This window comes from Ptychodera flava (assembly GCF_041260155.1).
Source record: "Ptychodera flava strain L36383 chromosome 3 unlocalized genomic scaffold, AS_Pfla_20210202 Scaffold_27__1_contigs__length_13241970_pilon, whole genome shotgun sequence".
Lineage (NCBI taxonomy): Eukaryota > Metazoa > Hemichordata > Enteropneusta > Ptychoderidae > Ptychodera > Ptychodera flava.
The window spans coordinates 3,475,955-3,495,830 of record NW_027248281.1 but is presented as its reverse complement, the minus strand read 5'-3'; the positions used below and the strand labels follow the sequence as shown (position 1 = coordinate 3,495,830).

The 19,876-nt window shown below is 37.9% G+C and overlaps 1 long non-coding RNA gene across 1 annotated transcript; it reads left to right on the top strand.

The window, feature by feature from the left end:
* The first annotated feature begins 7,825 nt into the window (after window positions 1-7,825).
* On the top strand, window positions 7,826-19,518 carry LOC139126483 (uncharacterized). Its single transcript, XR_011550590.1, has 3 exons — window positions 7,826-7,975; window positions 16,744-16,830; window positions 19,339-19,518. It is a non-coding gene; the product is annotated as an uncharacterized lncRNA (long non-coding RNA).
* The last annotated feature ends 358 nt before the right edge of the window (window positions 19,519-19,876 follow it).

Here is a 19,876-nt window from a genome sequence, read left to right as displayed (position 1 = left end):
ACTCGTTCAAATATGAAACTATCGATCACGCTGTCGCTATGTGCAAGCCAGGATCGTATCTGGCCAAAGTCGACCTGAAATCCGCTTATCGCTCTGTACCCATAAGTATTGACTCACAGCGTGCTACGGGCCTACGTTACAAATCACGCAGCATAAAACTTGGACATACATGGTCGACACACGCCTTCCATTCGGTGCAGCGAAGAGCCCGGAAATTTTCACTCGCATCACGCAAAGTATTACTAGAATGATGCGCAGGAAAGGGTATGATGTCGTCATCGTGTATCTCGACGATTTCCTAATCATCGCAGACTCTAAACTAGCGTGCGAACAAGCATTTAACGCCTTGCAACAACTACTTCAGCAACTTGGTTTTCCATAAACTGGGATAAGGTGGTCGAGCCTACGCAATGCTTAAAGGTATGGAAATCGATCCCAGGGCTAGGAGTGGTACATGTAAAACTGTGTGTATCTTTGCGTCAGAGGCGGAATAAACGATGAGTGTATCTATTTATCCAGGAAATTTAATCCCGACTGCTATGTTTGTACGCACATAGAGCCAGTCGACTTAGGGACACAAAAAACAACACGAGGAACAAACAGACAAGGGTTTTTAACAAAATGTAGCCGGTACTTCACCGATGTCTGTAACTCCATACATGAAAATATTCGTAGCTTGACGCACTTTGAACATAGCTCGTAACAAGGGACAGTGGAAAATCTCCATGGAACTACGTGTACAACTATAACAGCCACTCATGTAGTTTGTGAACAGTGAAGATTTTTCCGATCAACAACTTTGACAGATGGTGGACTGACCTTTCCTACCGCAATTGTTATCTCCCTCGATTCAGCACAAAATTTTCGTATGGACTGTTGATGCGGTGTTTACAGTTGTTACGTGGTGGTAAATCCTAGTCGTATTTACGACTGCTGCGTAAACAGTCACTGAATAAATTTTGCACGCATTTACAAGCACAGGATATTTTTACCGTTTTTAATCGAAAACCGTCCGTATACGCGTATGACAGTGACAAAAACAACACAAGGAATCTGGCGTATATTGTTACTGAATTACTTTGACCAAAAAAAAATCACCCAAATGCCGAACGGTGATCATACAGAACTGTGGACTGAACGACCTCAAACCGACCGGATCTCAGTCAACTGTGCCGGGCTCGACGTCTACTCTATCAGCGTCAACTCAAACTTTCACTCCAGACAACTTTACCCCACAAACTGGGAATATACTAAATTTACCTTGAAAAAAATTCAAACTGTGTATCGTATTGAAAAAATCTTACCGGGGCCACGGAACAAATTAAAAAACCAACAAATCCCAACAGAAACAGTGGAATGATCAATAGTGTGCAAGGTCGCTGTATTATATGTCAGGGTAAAAAAAATCTAGTTTTGAAATTTCTGGACGGTACAAAAGGCGGGGCAGAATTAGACAAGATTACGACCAATGTGTTACCGCCGATGGTACATAACGTACTGTTGATAGCAGGTAGTTCGGTGTCCAGTGAGAACACTATTCCCAATATACCATGGCTGTTGATTTGAGCTGCCTCCGATCGAAAATTTTCTATACAAAGACATGATATCAATAATTTTGCGAGATTATAAGTACCCGCTGTCTTCTCGCCAAATAGCTGCGATCAAGATCATTATGATAGAAGCAATTGACCGCCGAACATGCTTGCTGTTCTTATACACAACGTGTAAAAAATGATTGTTCCTGCTGAGAAATACGACAGCAAATATTGCAACGTGAATTTCTTACTATTTTCCTCGCAATGGTTTTACATCTGTGTCTATTTTAACACGGTCACTGGACCCATTTCTGACGATTTTTACAAACAAAGAATCAGCTCAAACTCATGGTGGGAACACATTGCAAAGACGTTCAAAAATGTTCATCACATGAAAGATTACTGTAATCCCTGTTTCAAAGATGTAGGAAATGCCGAACTGCAGCCTCCAAATACAACTTCCCGATAACTTGCCGACAACTTTACAAGCACACTCCGGTCATCACATGACGGTTGTAACCGTACATGTGCTGCCGCCAATGGAGAATCAAAAGACTTCAAATCAAAAGTAAAAAAGTATAGAAAACATATCAATATCCAAGCACTGTAAAACAGAGTAATTTTAATAAGGTCAATTTATTGTATATTATAAAAAATCTCCAGGCCACTCGGAACAGCGTAAGATTATGATCTCACCCGTTCGAATACTACACTCACACGGTAGGGTAAAAATGTGAACTCAGAACGTTATATATACTGCTTCCGCCAAGCGAGTCCGCTTAGCTAAAGACGGTAAAATAACCATAATTATTATTGCTAGTCTCTGTAAATTTTGCCGACTATTCGTTAGTAGTTGTCGAATTTCTTGAGTTTGTCCGAAAACTATTCCAGTGAATGAAGTAAGTTTCAAGACACCTGAGTGCGAACGCAATATCGGTATCGGGATAGCAAAATCAGTCACAGGCAATCGAGGAAGAACATAAGAGTCTATTAATCTGCGAATTAAATAAATCCTAAGTTACTATGAAAGTAAAAAGGTAATGTTGTGTCCTGGTTGGGAAAGAAAAGTTGATTAAGATTTCAAAAAACGTCAGAGCAATTTAGTAAAAAACAAGCTCAGAGAAACATATAGAAAAGAACGACATCACGGCGATTTTCAAACCTTTTATGATGTTTCGGTCTGAACGGTCAACATTTGATGCTATAATCTATGTCAAGTGTCTCTTTTCGGTCAAATCTGACAGAGATGAAGCAATCGCGATTTAGTTTCATCGCCCCGACCCGACAGAAAATAATGCAGCTCATGGGCACCTGTATAATCGTGGCGTGAACGTATCCAATGGCCGTCCACTGCATGGGTCTGTGAGCGGTTGAGTGATTTGGGTTGGCTGCATAGATCGGAATCGAGTTGATTTTGGCCGAAAACAGTTCGAAAAGTAGTTTTTCGTGTTCCGTCCGAATTGGATCCGCATGTTGCCGGTTTTGTCCATGGCAATCAGCAGAGCTGTGGTGGGAGGCCGTATAACGCCGGGAACACACGGCATCGGCTAGGCGACAACATACTTCCAAAAGAGATCTATCGTAAAATATCGTACTGCAGGTCAACATACACGTCACCCATTCATAGGCCTAGAGGTACACAGATCAACAAACATACAGGGAGAGGCAATCTGCTTGAAACCATAAAATAGTCCGTTTGTGTCTGAACTCATCTGAGACTCGTGTTCAGTAACCGTTGGTCAAGTATTTTGCTCAGTTCTAAGAATCGTTTATTCATTGTTGACATCGTAATCGATCGGATGTACACAACAAATGTTTGATCGTTTGCACCTTTGCGCGTCCCCTCGTGATTGGCAGCTGTTTGAATGCTTTCATCTATTGTTTGTTGGACGCTTCGAACACAGCATCGAAGCAGTTTTGGCATCAAAAATCAACTTAAAATGGTAAAAATGAGAGAATTTCGCCAACAAGGTGATGCCACAAGTATTCACAAAACGTAATATGTTGGAACAATACTTTAATTTACACCATGGTTGTTGAAAGCTCCAGATTTTCGGGAGCATTCGTTGACGCTGTTATCATGTGCCACTCATGTTGGATTATGAATGCCCAGGGAGATAGGGGGTATTTATAGGCTCCCCCTGCCTTTAACATTCCTAGGGATCGAGATAAACGCGCAGACACGGACTCTGTCCCTAGACGATACCAAGCTACAAGAAGTAAGCGACCTCCTGGAATATTGGCTTCCAAAGCGGCGAGCGACGAAACGCGAGCTTCAGCAATTAATCGGCAAACTCAACTGGGCGGCAAGAGTTATTCGTGGCGGGCGCACATTTTTGCGGGCGACTCATCGATGTGACAAATTCGGTCTCACGACAGTCTCATCACATACGCCTTAACAGGCAAGCGAGAGCAGACATCAGCTGGTGGGCGAATCTCAGCAAATCTTTTAATGGTACGGCATTCTTCATAGAGGAACCTCCGTTGCCCCAGCAGATTTTCACCACTGACGCTAACTGACTAGTTACTGACTAGTTAACTGACTAGTTACTGACAGGGATCTCTATGTTGTGTATGCTCATGTGCATAATGGGATGTCCAAATGAGACTTTCTACCATGGTCTTCTTCTCATAGTGTCTATGCAAGGAAGTGCGGACACTATGTTCCAAAGATGAGCTGTAAAGTGACAGGTAACGTTGGTAATTCTTCAGGCATTTTCGTGTTGCCCACCCTCCAATGTAGCGAATTTTAGTTTTCCCTGATTCTATTATGTCAGGTGTTTCAACAGTAGATAGGTTGATTTGCTTTTCTGCTTTCATGATGTCAGCAATTTCTTTTATCATGGTGGCCATACAGTCAATGTGGTTGGCTGTAAGGGGTACACCGCATACAGTTTCAAACTCCCTCTTCACAGATTCACTTGTCATGTGGAGGTGTAATTCTTCAAAATGCATGGTGAAGGTCTTTCTCTCATGAGAATCTGCCTTGTCAAGGGTTCCTTTACTGTTTTTCTTCATAATGGTGTATATTTTTCTCCACTGATTTTCAATGAAAGCTTTTACCTTCATCAACTTGCCTGGTTGTTGCAGGTCATGTAAAATAGTATTAACCTGATAAGCTGGTGACTCTGGATTTTTGGAGAATATGGAGTCGTCTGTCAGCGATGTCAGGAAAAACTTTAAATTGAAATGCAGTGGAGGGGATGAAAAGTAATTATCGCTTGTGTCAAGAATTTGGTGGATGTCCTCAGTGTCAGAGTGAACATTGCTGTCACTTGATAGCAGATTTTCTACACTGTTGGCCCAGTTGACTTCATCATCATTGACATCATGCCAGTCATCAGCATCATCAGCATCATCACCGGTGGTTAATTGATTCTTCGATGGCTGGGAACATACTGGCTGCCAGTTTGGATGCTATGGATGAAAGCTAACACTTCGGGAGGTGGTGCTGTTACACTGCTACGGCTGAAACCTACGAGACGTAGACCTTGGAGTGTACGCACCCTGGACAGTGCAACATACAGATGCCCTGTGAAAAGTGAAAAAAATGATGATTTCTTCCAAGCAAAAACATAGTTCTAATAATTGTCAGGGGTTAATGAAATGTACTCCATGTTAAATTGATAGTAGCTATACCTTTGAACATCTAGTCCATTATCTATCCTCTACTTTCTTGAATAACAATTGTTATTGTTGATAAGTTTCTCTGAGGCAAGATCTTTTTTTTGACAAAGTTAAGCTCAATGAGCTGCACCCCAATAAAATTACTCAGTAAAGCTTCAAATGTCTCCAACATTTTTAGGTAGACTCTTAATTCTATCTTTTAATTGGCATCGCCTGCAACTATACCATGAAACATTTTTGTTGGTGGGGGGGGGGTTGCAAGAAACAAATTTTGAGCACCAAAGTTGATTTTTGTTGCCTTTACAAAATTCAACCAGACAACTTTTTTCAAAAAGTATTTTAAAGATTACAGAACAATTCCCAAAATTATTAAATTTTGCACCTAACTTTTGGCAGGAAAAATTACAGCACTCAAAGGGTGAAACTGATATCAGTATGAATGAAATTTCCTTCTTTTTTCAGAAACATGAAATGTTGCAATGAAAACAAAGAAATAATATCACTTGCAAGTTTATTGTTTCTATCCAGGTAAGTGTCCAAAGACCGTAACATCAAACACAATGATTCTACTTACCAGGAGCAAACACGTTTCTACAGTGTATTTCAGCTGCGTTTAAACTCAATCCCTGTGACTTATGTATAGTGAATGCCCACCCTAGCTTGAGGGGTATTTGAGTACGGGAACACACTTGACTCCCAATGCCACCAGCCTCAACTCTCCATGTTTTTCGGCCGACCCTAACATATTGATTGGCAGCTGGAAAACAGACCACTGGCAAGCCTTCTTCAAAACAACTACCGTGCCTGTGGTTCCATTTCGTAACTTGCTGGAGCAGTTATAAATCAACATTACTGGTACACCAACTTTCAGATGCAACTTTTCTTCTGCAAGTACATGCTTGTTGATGACTGTTCTGCTGCCTGTATCAGTTGCCTTAAACGTGTGGATTTCACCTGGATGTTCCAGTAACTTACTCATATTGTGATGCCGAACATCAACATTGTGAGTGTATATTGTTGGAATGAATTCCATGTTGAAGTTCTGAGGATCAAGTTCATTTCTGTGATTTGAAAGGACCTGGATGGTTTTCTGGCTACACTTTCCATTAGAGATGTCTTCCAAAATGTCCACAAATTCATGATCTTCCTGACGGAAAACACAGGTCAAATACACACTGGTGCTTAAATGTTAGTGACCACAGTTCGGAGTTGAAAGCATAATCACCGATGTCAGTTTTAGAAGGAACAGGTGGCAACTGTTTAAAGTCACCACAGGCAATCAATTGGACGCCACCGAATAATTCCTCATTCTCACGAACACTCTGCAAAATGCTATTGATAAGCTCCAACAGTTGACTGCTTATCATGGATATTTCATCAATGATGATAGCATCTATGTTGTTGATACGATGATGAATATCTGGGTTATTGTTGATGTTCGACAAAACTGTTGAAAGCGAATTGTTCTTGGTTCCGATGCCGAGAAAACTGTGTATTGTAAATGCATTGTCATACTGGCTAGCAGCTATGCCTGTTGCAGCAGTGACAACTGCTCTTCTTGGTAAGGCCCTTATGATCTTTTTCACCAGAGTTGTTTTTCCTGTACCAGCACTTCCACAGAAGAAAACATTTTTCTTTCCACAGTCCACTTCAGTACTTTGATATAATCTGCTGTAAGTGTTTCCATCACTAAACCTGTGGAACAACCAGAATACATTATGACAACATGTTAAAGAAATGAAGTCCTCAGCACAATAAATCTCCCAAATGATACAACTGAAAAATCAGCTTATTGAGCTTATTTCTCTATTAACCCTTTCACCACTATGTTATGTCCCAAATCCATTGTTTTCTATGGTAAAGTTGGACCTGTATACAGGGAACTGGGGGTGAAAGGGTTAAACAAGCAAGAGTTGTCTTTTTGTGAACAACTTCAGTACTATATTTTAATGTACCCAGTTCATTATTAGCTAATTGTATTATTTGAGAAAATATGAACTTATTGTGATGTAAATCACGGTTATGGGGTTTGGTATTTGTTCAAACACGTCGATCGCGTTCCAAAAACTGTGCAACATTGAGCGTGTTTCTGTGAGCCGCCATTACCTGAGGTGGGTAATTGCGTCCTAGAAGTGTTTTTGAACGCTACAGGGCCTTTAGCATTGTAGCTCTACTGGTGAGCGAGGTCGCAAAATACCAAACACCGACCGCCTCACAGTGCACCGTATAGCTACAATTTTGCAGCTAAGATACAAGTGCCTTATCAAACCACGGACCGTGATTGGACACAATGTACATTTGTGAATGTCAAACGATTCGCGCACGGGAAAATGAACTGAATCAGTTTTAATCGATTTTTCAGACACTTTTGTCATACTCAAACCATAGATAGTGTGATTAAACATGGGCTTACCTTGGCTAGTACTGTCTATTGCGGTGGATGGCAGACAAAACCTTGGCAACACAACGCGATCGATCGAGCGAGAGAGAGAACTACGCTTCACAACACAAACTTTGGTCCCTGGGAAATATGTTTACAAGTTTGCCCACATCTAAACAACGTAAAGGTCAAAGGTTTCAACTTCCGACTTCCTGCTTTACGACGTCCAGGAGCCGCAGGCAAGATAGAGGCAGTTCCCGAGATAAGGAGACAGGGCGTTTTCATTGGTCGCAATGATAACGCCCAGGTCGAAATCGTTGCAGAGCGCATGCGCAGATTATCGCCATGCTGCCTTGCGTTTTGAGAGGACGTACATGTAGGCCCACGCTCCCTGCGTTTGATTGATTCTTCAGGAATCCTGCCGAATATCACGGTATGTTACAATTTTTCAGTGTACGAAGTGTTACCCAAGCAGCTGCACGTCATGAAATCGAAAAACTGTATACGATCTTTAACAGTGGACCGCAAGTGTAATGTAAGCTAGCAAAACCCACGGGTAAGGTGGAGTTGCCGTGTACGCATAGAGACACGCGCACGGTCCCCACATTTGTGGAGGGACCGTGATAGAGAAACTACTACACGGCAACTCCACGTACCTGAGGTATAACCAGGGTCCCTCCTCAAATGCCATGGGACCTAGCTATAACGTTGTGCTACATCATTCTCAGAGTGCTGTTCTGCGCGGTAGGGGAGAGAAGCGGTACCATTTGATAATTTTTAACATTAATGACCGTAGGTCATCAAGTTATTGTGATGGGGTTGAGTGGATGTCGAGAGTGAAATTGTCCGTAACGACAAGAAGTCAAACACTGCTGAACAGACTGTGTTGATATTTGGTACAGATGTTAGGACCATGTTCAAGGTTTCCGATTCCTCAAAATGGTGCCAAACGAATCAGCGGTTAGATAGATATGAGAAATTGTTGACCCTCTTTTTCTAACTAATTTATTTTAGGGCCTTGCATATGTGTATTTTGGAAGGTACACCAATACTGCACTTGGACTGTTTTATGAGTTATGGAACAGAAATTTGTGTACTGTTAGATGAATGCTAGAAACATGGAATGGAAGTATCAGAGATTTCCATGCTCTTATGGGCATCAAAAGCGATAAAAAATAACATATTTCATATTTTAGTTTCTCACATTTGAGGGCACACAGTCCATGTAGCCGACAATGAGATGCAAATGATATGCAGTTAAGGTCTCCTCAACTAACTTTCAGCTGGTTGTTCATTTCTACTATTTTTATAGTATTTTATACAAAGGTACAGACTTACTCTACCTGCAACTTAAAACTGATAGTGGTTTTGTAGCTCATTCTTTACTCTTTTTCATAGTTTTCGGTAGCCGGTAACAGACACTTCGTGTTCGTGTCGGCTACATGGACGATCTGCCCATTCGAGAGGACCCTGGGCATTTGTTATATTATATCATATCTGTTAACTTCAGTCTTGAGTAAACATCCTTGAGTCAATATACAGACTTTGACATTCACATTCTAGAGATTAGCCTGGTTCCCTGGAAACAGGTCCAAGATCACCATTCTGATAACAATGGTTTGGGTAAAACCATTGTGGTGAAAAGGTTAAGTATCCAGGACATCACATGTTACAGTCTTTACTCCTACACAATGAAGTTTCAAGTTTTAGGTTAGTTATCAAGCTAGCACCAGCATCTCTCCTGAGCATCTGTCCGTGTGTTCTCAAAGGGACATAGTGATGATTTATCCGTTCATATCCATTTAGTTGAACTTGTCTAGGAAATGTATTACACAAATTTCAGCATATGTTGCCTTTGGAATGTGCCATCTGTCAGACCAGAGTGACCAATACTGAACCCCTGTGTGCTTTCAAATTCTGATTAAGTTTTCTGATTAACGTCAATTATGTGCTTCCGAGACTAATTTTACTGTTTTTGAGAGAATGGGTCATTATCCCTTTTCCTGCAAAGTCCATATTTCACCACCAGGTCAAGATGGTTAAAATTAATGAAACACAACATATTCCATATGGTGTATTTTAACATAATATTGAAAGCTGTTCAAAACATAAATACTGTATACTTGATTTTTTACTAAAGATGCTATAACAGGCCAAGCCAAGTGGGTGAAAATACATCATATTTTGGCTCTATACGGCTTTTAACTGACTTGGCTGATGGGGAAGTGATACTGTCTGGCATGAAAAGGGTTAAACTTGCAAGAGCCATGCTCCTGTCTCTTTTCCAATAAGAGTGTTGTTTTTTTTATTATCTTCAATATATTCATACTTGAAACACTCTAGAACTTAACTAGGATAAAAATTAGAGGAATGTTGACATTACTTCGGAGACATGATTGTATTGTGTGTGAGAGAATGGGCCATTATAGTTGCAAGACCCTGTCTCTTTTCAAATTGAAGTTGTCTCTTTGGATTTTCTTCAATATATTCTTACTTCAACCTCTCTATTAAACTTGTCTATACGATACAAATAAGAGGAATGTTGACAAAAGTGGGCTTCGGAGACATATTCTGTTGTTTTTGAGAGACTGGGCCATTATAGTTGCTAGAGCCATACCTCTTTCTCTTTTCAAATTAAAGTGTTGTTTTTGGAATTTTTTCAATATATTCTAACTTCAAACACTCAATTGAACTTATCCAGGATACAAATGACAGGAATGTAAACAATAATGGGCTTGGGAGACAGATTTTATTGTTTTTGAGAGAATGGGCCACTATAAGTTGCAAGAGCCATACCCCTGTCTCTTTTCTAATTAGAGTTGTTTTTAGCTACTATAGACTATAGTCTATAGAAGCTATTGGGATGGGTATCCGTCCGTCGTCAGTCTGTATGTATGTATGTATGTATGTATGTCCGTTTGTGAGGCGTCCGTCCACTCAAATATCTTGAGAACCGCAGTACTTACTGATTTGATATTTGTTGTGTAGATGAAAAATATGATTTTGAGAAACTATTTTTTTTAATTTTTTGATATTATTGAAAATAGGCAAATTAATGCCAAAAAAGGCGTTTTTGGTAAAAAATCTTCTTCTTCATAACCGCTGGTCAGACAGCTTTGTTATTTGGTATAGAGGTCCCTAGGGATAACCCAACTTAGATTTGTTCAAGTGTGATGAAATATGCAAATGTTGTATTTTAAGGAATTTTTTGTCATTTTTGGTCAAAGTTTGACTTACATTGTATGTAATTCTTGTACTGTATAAACCCTATCAATTCACCCAGAAAAAATAATTAATATGATTTTAAATAATTGAATTGATTAGGAAATCATCAAAGCCAAAATAATTTTATTGTAGAGTTATCAGAAAGTTCAACTTTTTTGACAGTTCATAGTGAAATGCTTACCATCTTGGAGGATTAAAACATGTAAAGGCAACTTTCCTGAATCCCAACTTTGACTATTCTGAACTGTCATTTATTGTGCCCTGTATGTTTAATATCTAAAAGAAATTGCTCAAATAGTCAATAGAGATAGAGATAGAGAAAGTTCTAATTTCCATTTATGGTTGACTTGGTAAGGATAAAATAAATTACTTTTTGAGGAAAAAAATAGAGTGGTCAATTAAAAGAGTGGTCAAAGTGATAGGGTTTTATGGTAAAGCTGGGCTGTAAGATTCCTCATGTGCTATTTATAGCAATTATGCAATCTGTGTATAACAGTGCAATGAAAGTTACATGATTCCTTATAATGCTTTTGATGACCTTGAACTTCTTAAGTTTCAAACATTTGTCTCTTCAGTGTGCTTTCTCTGAGTATGTACAGTCTCAACTTATTCAACAGAACTTACTTACAATGTTAATTTGAAAGTTAAAATGTGCTTGGTTAATAGGATGAAAATACTGATATTTAATTTTGTATCCAGTCTATAGTACTTCAGGGACCTTTGGCCACTATCTTTATTTGAGATTTGCTTGAGAGATTCTTCTCAAAACATTCTGTTAACATCTCTAGTTTTTGGAATTTTTTCAATATATTCTAACTTCAAACACTCAATTGAACTTATCTAGAATATATATGACTGGAATGTACACAAAGGTTGGCTTCGGAGACTGATTTTATTGTTTATGAGAGAATGGGCATTATAGTTGCAAAAGCCATGCCCCTGTCTCCTTTGAAAATAGAGTGTTCTGTTTGGAGTTTATTCAATATATTCTTACTTCAAACACTCTATTGAACTTATCTAGAATATATATGACTGGAATGTACACAAAGGTTGGCTTCGGAGACGGATTTTATTGTTTTTGAGAGAATGGGCATTATATTGCAAAAGCCATGCCCCTGTCTCCTTCAATATTAGAGTGTTGTTTTTGGAGTTTATTCAATATATTCTTACTTCGAACACTCTATTGAACTTATCTAGAATAATATGACTGGAATGTACACAAAGGTTGGCTTCGGAGACTGATTTTATTGTTTTTGAGAGAATGGGCATTATAGTTGCAAAAGCCATGCCCTGTCTCCTTTCAAAATAGAGTGTTCTTTTTGGAGTTTTATTCAATATATTCTTACTTCAAACACTCTATTGAACTTATCTAGAATATATATGACTGGAATGTACACAAAGGTTGGCTTCGGAGACTGATTTTATTGTTTTTGAGAGAATGGGCATTATAGTTGCAAAAGCCATGCCCCTGTCTCCTTTCAAATTAGAGTGTTGGTTTTGGATTTTCTTATATATATTCTTACTTCAAACACTCTATTGAACTTATCTAGAATATATATGACTGGAATGTACACAAAGGTTGGCTTCGGAGACTGATTTTATTGTTTTTGAGAGAATGGGCATTATAGTTGCAAAAGCCATGCCCCTGTCTCCTTTGAAAATAGAGTGTTCTGTTTGGAGTTTATTCAATATATTCTTACTTCAAACACTCTATTGAACTTATCTAGAATATATATGACTGGAATGTACACAAAGGTTGGCTTCGGAGACTGATTTTATTGTTTTTGAGAGAATGGGCATTATAGTTGCAAAAGCCATGCCCCTGTCTCTTTCAATTAGAGTGTTCTTTTGGAGTTTATTCAATATGTTCTTAACTCAAACACTCTATTGAACTTATCTAGAATATATATGACTGGAATGTACACAAAGGTTGGCTTCGGAGACTGATTTTATTGTTTTTGAGAGAATGGGCATTATAGTTGCAAAAGCCATGCCCCTGTCTCCTTTCAAATAGAGTGTTCTTTTTGGAGTTTATTCAATATATTCTTACTTCAAACACTCTATTGAACTTATCTAGAATATATATGACTGGAATGTACACAAAGGTTGGCTTCGGAGACGGATTTTATTGTTTTTGAGAGAATGGGCATTATAGTTGCAAAAGCCATGCCCCTGTCTCCTTTCAAAATAGAGTGTTGTTTTGGATTTTCTTATATATATTCTTACTTCAAACACTCTATTGAACTTATCTAGAATATATATGACTGGAATGTACACAAAGGTTGGCTTCGGAGACTGATTTTATTGTTTTTGAGAGAATGGGCATTATAGTTGCAAAAGCCATGCCCCTGTCTCCTTTCAAATTAGAGTGTTGGTTTTGGATTTTCTTATATATATTCTTACTTCAAACACTCTATTGAACTTATCTAGAATATATATGACTGGAATGTACACAAAGGTTGGCTTCGGAGACTGATTTTATTGTTTATGAGAGAATGGGCATTATAGTTGCAAAAGCCATGCCCCTGTCTCTTTTCAAATAGAGTGTTCTTTTTGGAGTTTATTCAATATATTCTTACTTCAAACACTCTATTGAACTTATCTAGAATATATATGACTGGAATGTACACAAAGGTTGGCTTCGGAGACTGATTTTATTGTTTATGAGAGAATGGGCATTATAGTTGCAAAAGCCATGCCCCTGTCTCCTTTCAAATTAGAGAGTTCTTTTTGGAGTTTATTCAATATATTCTTACTTCAAACACTCTATTGAACTTATCTAGAATATATATGACTGGAATGTACACAAAGGTTGGCTTCGGAGACTGATTTTATTGTTTTTATAAGAGAATGGGCATTATAGTTGCGAAAGCCATGCCCCTGTCTTCTTTCAAATTAGAGTGTTGTGTTTTGGATTTTCAATATATTCTTACTTCAAACACTCTATTGAACTTATCTAGAATATATATGACTGGAATGTACACAAAGGTTGGCTTCGGAGACTGATTTTATTGTTTATGAGAGAATGGGCATTATAGTTGCAAAAGCCATGCCCCTGTCTCTTTTCAAATTAGAGTGTTCTTTTTGAGTTTATTCAATATATTCTTACTTCAAACACTCTATTGAACTTATCTAGAATATATATGACTGGAATGTACACAAAGGTTGGCTTGGGAGACGGATTTTATTGTTTTTGAGAGAATGGGCATTATAGTTGCAAAAGCCATGCCCCTGTCTCCTTTCAAAATAGAGTGTTGTGTTTGGAGTTTGCTTCAATATATTCTTACTTCAAACACTCTATTGAACTTATCTAGAATATATATGACTGGAATGTACACAAAGGTTGGCTTCGGAGACTGATTTTATTGTTTTTGAGAGAATGGGCATTATAGTTGCAAAAGCCATGCCCCTGTCTCCTTTCAAAATAGAGTATTCTTTTTGGAGTTTATTCAATATATTCTTACTTCAAACACTCTATTGAACTTATCTAGAATATATATGACTGGAATGTACACAAAAGTTGGCTTCGGAGACTGATTTTATTGTTTTTGAGAGAATGGGCATTATAGTTGCAAAAGCCATGCCCCTGTCTCCTTTCAAAATAGAGTGTTCTTTTGGAGTTTATTCAATATATTCTTACTTCAAACACTCTATTGAACTTATCTAGAATATATATGACTGGAATGTACACAAAGGTTGGCTTCGGAGACGGATTTTATTGTTTTTGAGAGAATGGGCATTATAGTTGCAAAAGCCATGCCCCTGTCTCTTTTCAAATTAGAGTGTTTTTTGGAGTTTATTCAATATATTCTTACTTCAAACACTCTATTGAACTTATCTAGAATATATATGACTGGAATGTACACAAAGGTTGGCTTCGGAGACGGATTTTATTGTTTTTGAGAGAATGGGCATTATAGTTGCAAAAGCCATGCCCCTGTCTCCTTTCAAATTAGAGTGTTGGTTTTGGATTTTCTTATATATATTCTAACTTCAAACACTCTATTGAACTTATCTAGAATATATATGACTGGAATGTACACAAAGGTTGGCTTCGGAGACTGATTTTATTGTTTTTGAGAGAATGGGCATTATAGTTGCAAAAGCCATGCCCCTGTCTCCTTTCAAATTAGAGTGTTGGTTTTGGAGTTTTCTTATTATATTCTAACTTCAAACACTCTATTGAACTTATCTAGAATATATATGACTGGAATGTACACAAAGGTTGGCTTCGGAGACGGATTTTATTGTTTATGAGAGAATGGGCATTATAGTTGCAAAAGCCATGCCCCTGTCTCTTTTCAAATTAGAGTGTTCTTTTGGAGTTTATTCAATATATTCTTACTTCAAACACTCTATTGAACTTATCTAGAATATATATGACTGGAATGTACACAAAGGTTGGCTTGGGAGACGGATTTTATTGTTTTGAGAGAATGGGCATTATAGTTGCAAAAGCCATGCCCCTGTCTCCTTTCAAATTAGAGTGTTGGTTTTGGATTTTCTTATATATATTCTTACTTCAAACACTCTATTGAACTAATCTAGAATATATATGACTGGAATGTACACAAAGGTTGGCTTCGGAGACTGATTTTATTGTTTATAAGAGCAATGGGCATTATAGTTGCAAAAGCCATGCCCCTGTCTCTTTCAAATTAGAGTGTTCTTTTGGAGTTTATTCAATATATTCTTACTCAAAACACTCTATTGAACTTATCTAGAATATATATGACTGGAATGTACACAAAGGTTGGCTTCGGAGACGGATTTTATTGTTTTTGAGAGAATGGGCATTATAGTTGCAAAAGCCATGCCCCTGTCTCCTTTGAAAATAGAGTGTTCTGTTGGAGTTTGCTTCAATATATTCTTACTTCAAACACTCTATTGAACTTATCTAGAATATATATGACTGGAATGTACACAAAGGTTGGCTTCGGAGACTGATTTTATTGTTTTTGAGAGAATGGGCATTATAGTTGCAAAAGCCATGCCCCTGTCTCCTTTGAAAATAGAGTGTTCTGTTTGGAGTTTGCTTCAATATATTCTTACTTCAAACACTCTATTGAACTTATCTAGAATATATATGACTGGAATGTACACAAAGGTTGGCTTCGGAGACTGATTTTATTGTTTTGAGAGAATGGGTCATTATAGTTGCAAAAGCCATGCCCCTGTCTCCTTTCAAAATAGAGTGTTCTTTTTGGAGTTTATTCAATATATTCTTACTTCAAACACTCTATTGAACTTATCTAGAATATATATGACTGGAATGTACACAAAGGTTGGCTTCGGAGACTGATTTTATTGTTTTTGAGAGAATGGGCATTATAGTTGCAAAAGCCATGCCCCTGTCTCCTTTCAAATTAGAGTGTTGGTTTTGGAGTTTATTCAATATATTCTTACTTCAAACACTCTATTGAACTTATCTAGAATATATATGACTGGAATGTACACAAAGGTTGGCTTCGGAGACGGATTTTATTGTTTATGAGAGAATGGGCATTATAGTTGCAAAAGCCATGCCCCTGTCTCCCTTGAAAATAGAGTGTTCTGTTTGGAGTTTGCTTCAATATATTCTTACTTCAAACAATAAACCAAGACAACTTCACAAAAGGACTGTAGGTGTGTACCCAAAATTAAGCATGCTTTGGTCAAAAATGAAACTGTTCTATCTTGTCATATAATTGTGGTATGCTTTTGTGTACATGATAAAGACTTAATTATAAAATAAATATTGGCATCCGCAAATCAGGAAATTGATGAAGAAATGCATTTACCTGTATGTATGTACAGTTACAACAAACATTTCGGGATCCAAATTACATAGTACCAAGCATGGCGTTTAAAGCAATGGCACCCAGTCCAAAGGTCAAAGGTGAGAGCCTATCATTTGTACCACACTAAAGTATTTGGTAATGTTAATTGAGTATGTAAACTTCAGTCTGTAAAAGTTTTGCACTTTTTCTATCACAGTCTGTTTTCAGGATGGGAAGTATGCATTACTACAAGTGACAAGAAAACTGTACGTAGTATGGAGGAGCAATCCATGAACAACATACTGTGAGTGTTTCATACTGTATTTAATATCATAGAAATATGTTCGCTTTCTGATGTTTATTGTACAGTATTTTATAATTTTTCACAAGGAATTTATTTTCACATGTATTTGCTGACTACATGCAAAATAACGGAAATTAAATTTTTCACTTTAGCTTCATTGGACTGGAGGGACTTATGTTCTTGTGTAAGAGGGCATTATGTATAGTAATAGCATGACCTTATGTTACACCGGAGAACACCACATTAACCTGTCAAAGCCATTTAGCAAAATGCCTAGTGAGACAGGGAGTCATTTGGCCAGATAACAAATAAATTGGCGATCAACTTCACTGGTTGGGTACAGCAATTGCAAACACTAAAATCAGCGGGTAATCTCAATCGGTGTCAATTGTGAATTATTCTTCATTCAATTCAGTTTATTTTTCTAAGATACACCATGAGAGAAATGGTTTGTACCACTGTGCGATGTTTACGCAGCCTGTAGTATCAGTATCAATTTTATGGCCAGAGTTGGGCTTCCTGCTGACTTTTGTATTACAATCGCTGTACCAGACCACTGAAGTTGACCGCCAATTTACTTGTTATCTGGCCAAATGACTCTCTGTTTTACAAGGCTATTTTGCTAAATGGCTTGACAGGTTAATGTGGCGTTTTTGTCCAAAAAACACTGAGAATAGATTGTGAAGTTCAAATGTTGAAAAACTCATAAGTTGTGCCATGGCCATTCAAATGCCTCTGAAATGGCTCTGGTCCAATAATCGCAATCATACCAATCCATAATCCAATGACACTAGGTCTGAATTCGTAAGACAATAGTTGTAAACGTTGACACAAAACAGCACAGAACAGACAGTAAATAGACGGTACACAAACAAAGTCATAAATGGATAAACACGGGCACAAAAGTTATGAATGGATGCTCAGAATTGCTTCTGAAACGTTTCAAATGTGAGACAGTTCAGCCGGCCAGACCTGAGCCTGTGTAGGTATTAACTCTATCTGCAACTCATTGTGTGGACGGACTGACCCGCTTCAGAGCCGTTTTAAACGCCCATACGCAACAGCTAAATGTAACGTATAACAAACAACAACCAACATTCAATTTCTTTCGTCACGGCTGCCGAACAGAGCACTACATTCCATGACAATAATTGGTTTGACGATCAGTTTGCTTATCTCAGTCTGGGCAGATGAAAGTATACAGAGAATGCTAGGTGGAACCTGTAGAGACAGCCTTGTTTACAAAAAAAATGCTGAAAGGGCTGTACAAAAAGATTTAAACAGGATAGCTTATCAGTTCCAGAGCAAGATAAAATCACTGAAAGTGAATTACAAAAAAGTTGTTGACAGCAACAGGCAGTATGAAAGTATGACAGCACTCACGTTAGCCATCTTGTTACAATGCTGTATGCTTGGCCATATACACCTTTTGAACTCGAGAGAGAGCATTAAGGTTCCAAGACAAGAAATTGACCTCGTTAATCTAACAATTCTCTGATAGTTAATAAGCTCAGAACCCCCTTAAATTATACATTTTCTGAAGGCCAAGATATAGGGTAAGATTTTGGTAACCACAGTGTCACCATTGTTTACATAACTATCACATGGCAGGTAATTTGCATAACCTTTCAAAAATCGGTTTTACCCATGTTTTGTCTCAATACTTAAAAATATCTGACTCAAACTTGCTGGAATGCAAGCTGTCACAACGCTCTTCCAAATTGTGTCTCAGATTTTTTTATCTTACTTAGTTTTTAGTTGAGCACAATTTAAAGATATCAACCAGGGTTAAATTCACCTCTCTGTAAGTTTTCCTGGCGTAAAAATTGTTTAAAAAGGTTTAAAAAATGTTTCTGTCATCTCAGGATGGTGAAAAGCAAATGTTTGATCTTTGTGACAATGTTGCATATTTAGATATAGTAAAGGCGACTGTGATTTTGCTTTCTTGAAAGTTGAATAATTACACTGACTCAGATCAGGGAATAGAACTAAAGTCACATACAATATCAACTGAAGATTGTGGCTCATTCTATGTAGTACATGTCACAAGTTGTAAACAGTCACTTACAACCACTGGTTAATGACAATGAACTCATTGTTAATGTATCTGAGTAAAGTAAGAGTGAATGCTGAGTAGCATCACACAAATATGCTCTGGCAGGCAAGAATGTGTTAATTCAGAGTTAAGCAAAGGCGAAACAAATGTGTACCCTAGTAACATGACCAACACAAGAAAGAGCTGCAGTCCCTGAACATTTTCTCACATTTCGAAACAGGTTGTGTGTGGTTTCTCATGCATCTTGAACTGTGGTTTTACAACTTATCCGGACACCAAACTTGCTAATTACCCAGCAACTTCGCTGATGATATAGAAACTTGGGTGTCCGGATAAGTCGTAAAACCATGTAAAAATGTGCGGCTTTGATGTAATGATTGATTGATATTTTTCACCAATCCTCAAACGAACACATTAATGATACATCCTGTAAATTTTCTGATTTTTTACAGATTTGTTCCACAGTACATGACGGAAATCCTATATAAAGAAGCCATTACATTTCTTGTATCAAAAAATAAAAGAATCTCATTGAAAGATGCAGACATGCTCTGCCGACAGACAGAAAAATTAAGTGCCTTAAAATAAATAACAAAGTATGGTTTCTCTGTCAGGAGTCTGGTGATGCAGATTAAGACATTACTACTATCCTCACGGTATGCTTTATGGGGTCACTTGTCAGTTTTGGTCAAGAAAACGTGTTCTCAAAATTACTTGTCTGATAGCTTTGTAATTTGTTACAAAAGTCCGATGCAAAAGCTCCCAAACTGCTGACCTACCATCTTAGTATTTGGTGTACGGGTAGACCCAGGGTTTAGATGTTCTGTTGTTTAAATGAACATGTCAGTGTCAAAAATATGCAAAGAGGTAGAAAAAGGGGAAATCTTGCAAATGTTCAGGAGTAGTGGTATTAACTTAACCAGCCTACACATCACATCTCAGTCAGAGCTTCTATAACCTTTAACCTATTTGTATCCAGTGTACTTATTA